Raw genomic sequence first — 6,296 nt, forward strand, 5'->3', positions numbered from 1 at the left:
GCTCTAAGCTTTCCACAGCCAACACCCAAAGGGAAACTTGGACAATTATACAAGATTTTGTCCATAAACTCAGGGAAAACAGAACTACCTCACTGCTAGCACTTAGCCCAGACAGGGTTCCATGAACGTTCTCATAAAATGTGATGCAACAATGTCCTCGATGCTTCTGTTAGAGCAGAAACAGTGCTCTTACAAAAGGTGTCTCTTACATCTGTTCCCAGCATTGGCCGGTGGTCCAACACTGGAGAGAATGGTGATTTGATCAAGTTTCCTCCTCAGCCTCATTCAGTGAGTTGCCACTAGATAAGGTGGCCATCAAACTCTGGACCAGTCTTTCTGCTAGAATGGTTCCATTTCTTCGGATGTTAAAGGAGCTTTTATTATCAAGAATTTTCCACTAAAACGCAGCACTATGGTTGAGAACCAGTGAAGGTGAGAATGACGTGAGCATGCCTACTGAAGACCCCAGAGGGCAAAAGGAGAGAGAAGCTTCTAGACAAGAGATGACATGTGCCAAGTTTCCCTATTTCACATTTTAGACAAGATACGTCTAAACTACCCACCATTTTTCTCCTCATATAGAGTACATGTTTAGGGTGACTTGCTCCAGTGGCCCCTCCTAAGGGAAGATAACCTTTGAGAGGTCCTCTGTAGATAGCCATGAACATGTCAACAGTGACCCTCCTCTTCCTAGTCTTAGCTGATGGTCGACAGACCCAGGGGCTGTCAACCCACACAGCTACATTTCTTGGGCAGAGCACCTGTGGAGCCAGAATGGGTGGCACCAATGGGGGCTGAGTTAAGACTTCGTGAATCTCGAGTTCCTCGTGTGTATTTGCTTCCATCCCTTCTAACTCTGTTCAACCCACAAACACTGTACTTCCTTTATCTATGCTGACGGATCTCAAGCTAATTGCTTCCGTACATGGTTTCATTTGTCCTCCTTACTCGTTTCTCTTACAGTCTCTAACAAAATTGAATAGTCTTAAAAGAGAAACATATATTGCAGATTCAATGGGAGATGTGATGGTGAAACTGCTGAGTTGCCTAATACTCTAAAAAAGTCTCTATGCAAAGATCATTGTCTCTTTGTTGTTTCAGGTAAACACCCTTGATTAGAGATGCAGGAAAAGCAAGTGTTTTTTCTTTCACGAAGATTAGAATCTGCTGTTTTCAATCCTCATCAGAAGTTGTGAATAAAAAAATGAACATTGGGGCCATACCCGTGGTCTAGTGGTTGAGTTTTGCATGCTCCACTTCGGCAGCCCAAGTTCAGTTCCTGGGTATGAACCTACACCACTTGTTGGTGGCCATGCTGTGGCAGTGGCCCAAAAACAAAATAGAGGAAGACTAGCACAGATATTAGGCCAGGGTGAATCTTCCTCAAACAAAAAGAGGAAGATTGGCAACAGATGTTAGCTTAGGGCAAATCTTCCTCAGCAAAAAAAAAAAAAAAAAAGAACATCATCTTTGAGCAAAGTGAAGACGTTTTAGAAGGCTACAGATTTTGATGAGAACAATGGAATGTACTGGGCAAAGGAAGAGAGCGTGCAGCAGAGCACACATCAGGTGCATTTGGGCTCCACCAAGGACCCACAGCGGGCAGGCGGGAGGTGAATGCAGAGGTGTGATGGGAAGGAAAATGAGGCAACGTAATAAATTTAAAGAGAGAGTCAGATGCATATGTAAGTTATAAATCTCAGAAAAGAGAAAGAAAAGATTAGGAATGAGAAATGAGAAGGCTGAGAGCTGTTATCTGAATGAATACATTGAATGAAGGAAAAAATACCGCAACAGGATTACGTAGAAAAATGCAACTTTTCTTCTTGAACTAAAAGAAGCAAGAAGTCGCACAGGGACTATATCCTCCTTGAGAATGGCCATGGTAATTTTTCAGCAGTAGAATCAGACATTTTTTGGGGGAAAACCTAATAAATGGCCTCAATCTCAGGGGTCAGGAAGTAGGATGGAGAACAGATGCCAAAGGCAGGCCTTGATTCCCCGGAGGAGAAAGGATAAAGCTGAGATGAGAATCAGACCAGTGCTGGGGGCTGAGAACGCAAATGTCCAAGGTCAGAGTCAGTCTGCTGCTCTCTGCTTCGCCCCTACACAAGGACTGGGTTCCATGAGGCAGCTCATCGGCCTGCCAGGGTGTAGCATTAAATCTCCACTCTGGACCCAATGTGCACCACTTTGCCTCAAACCGGGAATTTGATGCAAGTTCTACCTACAACAAAGTACCACCTGGAAAGGAGCTTCTCATTACAGTACATTCCATTATCTTGAAAATTAAGCTTGGTAATGACATAGAAAGACCTGCAGCTCAGCTCTCCTGTCCCCAGCCCTCCACGATGTCAAGAATGACAGCAGAGTACCTGGCTGAGGCCTTGAAGGAGTGGTCAGCTCCTCAGCAGCATCCGGAAGGATACAGGGGCATCCTATAGTGACCCTCCAAAGATCCCAAAACCCTACTGCCCGACATGGGGCCTTCCCTCACAGCCCCTTCCCAGCCCACTGTGAGGTGGGGTTGCTTACAGAGTTGCTTGCCAGGTTTTGTTTCCTGCCAAAGGCGAAGCCTGGGAAGAGGGTGGGGAATTGCTCTAGTTGGGGATTTGGTTAATGGACTATGGGGGTCGAGGGGGAGGTGAGCATCTAGGAGATGTGGGGTCTCACTAGACATTAAGCCGTAGGGCACCCCATCCTTGCCATCACCTGTACTGGTCCAACAACATCTGGGTTTTGCCATTCCTTCATTTTCTCTCCAGCAAGGACAATCTACCTCTTCCAGCCTGGAGCGGCCCGCAGGGGTGGCCACGTGCTGGACCTTGCCATCCTGAAGGCTCCAGGGAAGAATCTTTGCTTGCTTCTTCTAGCTCCTGCCGTTTGCTGGCAATCCTTGGCATTGCTTGACCTATGGCAGCGTAACTCCTGTCTCTGCCTTCGTCCTCACACGTTGTTCTCCTTGAGTCTCCGTGTCTGCATTTTCCTCCTCTTATAAGGCCACCAGTCATATTGGATTTAGGGCCACTCTAATCCAGGATTACCTTATCTTAACTTGATGACATCTGCAAAGATCCTATTTGTAAGTAAGATCACATTCCAAGGTTCCAGGTGGACATGAATTTTGGAAGAATGCTTCTCAATCTGGGATAGTAACTTAAGGGTAAAGAAGGCCAGAACTTTTGACTTTGTGAGGATAGACAACTATAGGATCCTGTTTCCCTCCTGAAAGCACTCTGAAATGACCATGGGATGGGTCTCTCTTTTCCATTCTGTAAACCTGCTATAATACAGGCAGGGCTCAGCTTTCAAACAAAGGAGTTTTCCAGAGCTACTAATGACAAGGACTCGTGTTAGCAGTGTCTGCTGGCTGGGGCAGGCTGGGGCAGCTGTGAGAAGCCCCTCAGGATTCCTTTTAGGGGGCAGCTCATTAGCGTAACTCCCGTCTCTCTCTGCCCATCACTCACTCCTCCTTCCTGATTGGTACATCTGAAAGGGGAAACAGCTTACCAGCGGTGAGCCCTTGCTTGTCGGTTTCCTCTTGGGAGTGACCTGTACCCCCAGAGATGGGCTTTCCCTGTGGGGTGGGGGTGGGGTCCCAGGTCCACCACACACCTCTGCCTAAATGTGGGCTTCGGTGTTCGGTGTCTGGGGGCTTATTTGTCTGCAGATATAAGCCATATCCTCCCACCTAGACTTTACCAGTTACGATCTTCGGGACACCTTACTCCCTCAATTCATTTCTCAGTTGGATGGGAACTTGGTAAGGAAGAGCGTGCCATTTATTGGGCACTTCGAAGACCTCAGCAGCCCACAGGGCTCACTTTTAACACCAACTAACTTCTCAGCACTTTACACACAATCTGTTCACATCAGCCTCATTCCCTTAACATGCCACAAAACATACTGAGGCTGGAAAGCAGAGGGCCCAACCCAAGGCAAGCTTGAACTTTCCATGAAAGGCCAGCGAGAGAATTGATTTCTCTGCTGGTATTATTACCCTGCCGATAGCTGGTATGCATTCCAAATAAGGCAACAAAGGAGCCAGGCCGAGTTGTGGAAAAAAGTTTAAGTGAAAATCTTCCAAACACCAAAATCTCAAAGGAGAGGAAGTCGCCAGCCACCCGCTTGGCTGTGGTTCGTTGCAACAGAGCCTGTTTCTATACAATAAGCTTCCACGACTATTTGCAGAAATGTACAAACACAGCCAGCCTACTCTCTGCCTGTGGAAAAGACCTGGATCAATACAAGTAACAGAAGAATGAAGAAAAGAGGAAAGAAAAGATTTTATCAAGCCTATTTGCTTTCACGATGCCTTAAAGACCTGCACAAACACACCTGCTTCTTCAGCGCCAGGGGAGAGCAGAGCAAACAGTCTCTCCTTTAAAAGAAATGTGTGGCCAAAGAGACATTGTAGCCACAAAGCCACTCACCCCAGGAGGTGCTGCCATCTCAGCAAGTGAAAGTTCAGCAGCCTAATCTTCAGATCAAAATTTTTAAAAGTGAGCCAGTAATCACTGTATTATCAGGGGTCTGAATTAACCCTACACCACACTGGGGACAGTGGTGTGCTGGGGCGTGTTTACCCGCTGGATCCTCCAGGGGAAAGAACATGGATTTGTAGCATCTGCCAATTTCTGTGGTGTAAACGCTCCCACAGCTGCTGATTTCAAGCTACCATGTGATTCAGTGAGGGGGAGTTGGGAAGAGGTATGAAGCAGCCTGCTGCATTATACAATGTTTCCGCTCTACAGCCACAATAGACACAAACAACCTCTGAGCATAGGTAGCAGTGAAACATACTACAATAATGAGGAAGTGATGAGTTTTGAGGATTTATTACGTCTGTTTTAAATATAACATTTAATTCTAAGTTTATATTTTTAAATTCTCAATAGTGACTGTTTAACCCCCAAGCTCACAAAAGTCCCCCAAATTTAAAAATTGGCTCAAGTTGGAACAAGCCGTTCCAGGACATACTGCCTGGGGAGCTTTTTAAAAATACCGAAGAACCCTCCCTGTCTCCCCATCCCACAATTGCCCGAGGCCCACTGGACCAGAGTGGGGACCCCACATGAGTATTTTAGAAAGCTCCCCAGGGTGGTTCTAATGGACATCCTCAGGTGGGAGATGCTGATGCATCACACCCCTCCATTTCACAGAAAGGGAAACTGAGGCTCAGAGGTTTAAATGTCCTGCCTGTCAGTTAACATTTGCAAGCTGAGGAATGACTACTAGTTAGCTTCTTTTTCTACCCCCAGCTCTTCCCAACCTGGTCATGTGCAACTTTGGATCTGTTTTTGAAATATCCAGCCTTGCATTAGGATTCATACAGCAAGACAAGACCTCATTGCTTTTTTTTTTTTTTTAATGCAAAGGAAGATTCGCCCTGAGCTAACATCGGTTGCAAATCTTCCTCTATTTTGTATGTGAGCTGCTGCACAGCATGGCCCCTGATAGACCAGTGATGTCGGTCTGCGCTGGGAACCGAACCCGGGCTGCTGAGCAGAGTGTGCCTAACTCACCCACTAGGCCACCGGGGCTGGCCCAAGACCTTGTTACTTTCTAATTATTTTAACAAGAGCTGAGCTAAGTTTACCTTTAGATCATCTATTAAGAAAAAGGCTTAACAAGGAAATTCATAGGAGAGACTAAAAGGAGACATCCACGTTCTCAAGAAACTTTTAAAACCAGCTTTGCATCTGTTTGTATATAAACTGTGTGTATGTTAATAACAAACAACAGGACACGATCTTCTGAGCAACCTACCCAGGCTGCTCCCAGCAGGAGAACTCGGCCTCCAGCTCCCACGGGCGTAGAAAGGGTTTCCACGAAGCAGGTCCCAGGCCAGCCTCTCTGCTATTGTTTGTTGAGAGAATATTCCATGACCAATTGTGAACTCATCCCCCAAAGATATGGAATCTGAGTTTCAGTGAAAACTGGTCCAGTTAAGCCATGTATAAATAAGAACACGCCTAAGCTAAGAATGAAGCCTGCCACGTCCAGCGTCTTCCTGTCATCTCTCGCCGTGTGTCGCTGTGTGTCTGGGCATTAACAGGGCCTTCTCCTCCCTGTCCTGAAGACAGGCCACTGGGCACCCCACTGAGTGGGGACCCCCGTCCCTGTTCACCTCACCATTGGAAGAGCACCCCTGTTGGTGAGGAGCCAGCTGTAGACCCAGGTCTCGGAAGGGACAAACTTTTCAGCAGGTCCGTGGCTTCCTGGACAGTCCTGAGGCTGAGGCTCAAAGGTGGTGATGACAGGGCCGGGATGCTGAGTGTGTGGGACTGTGGGTG

At 46.9% G+C, this 6,296-nt stretch overlaps 1 long non-coding RNA gene across 1 annotated transcript; it reads left to right on the top strand.

Moving 5' to 3' along the window:
• The first annotated feature begins 202 nt into the window (after window positions 1–202).
• On the top strand, window positions 203–1,222 carry LOC138920846 (uncharacterized). The gene is made up of 2 exons (XR_011432756.1): window positions 203–432; window positions 1,102–1,222. It is a non-coding gene; the product is annotated as an uncharacterized lncRNA (long non-coding RNA).
• The last annotated feature ends 5,074 nt before the right edge of the window (window positions 1,223–6,296 follow it).

The sequence above is a fragment of the Equus caballus genome, chromosome 26 (genome assembly GCF_041296265.1).
Source record: "Equus caballus isolate H_3958 breed thoroughbred chromosome 26, TB-T2T, whole genome shotgun sequence".
Taxonomy (NCBI): Eukaryota; Metazoa; Chordata; class Mammalia; order Perissodactyla; family Equidae; genus Equus; species Equus caballus.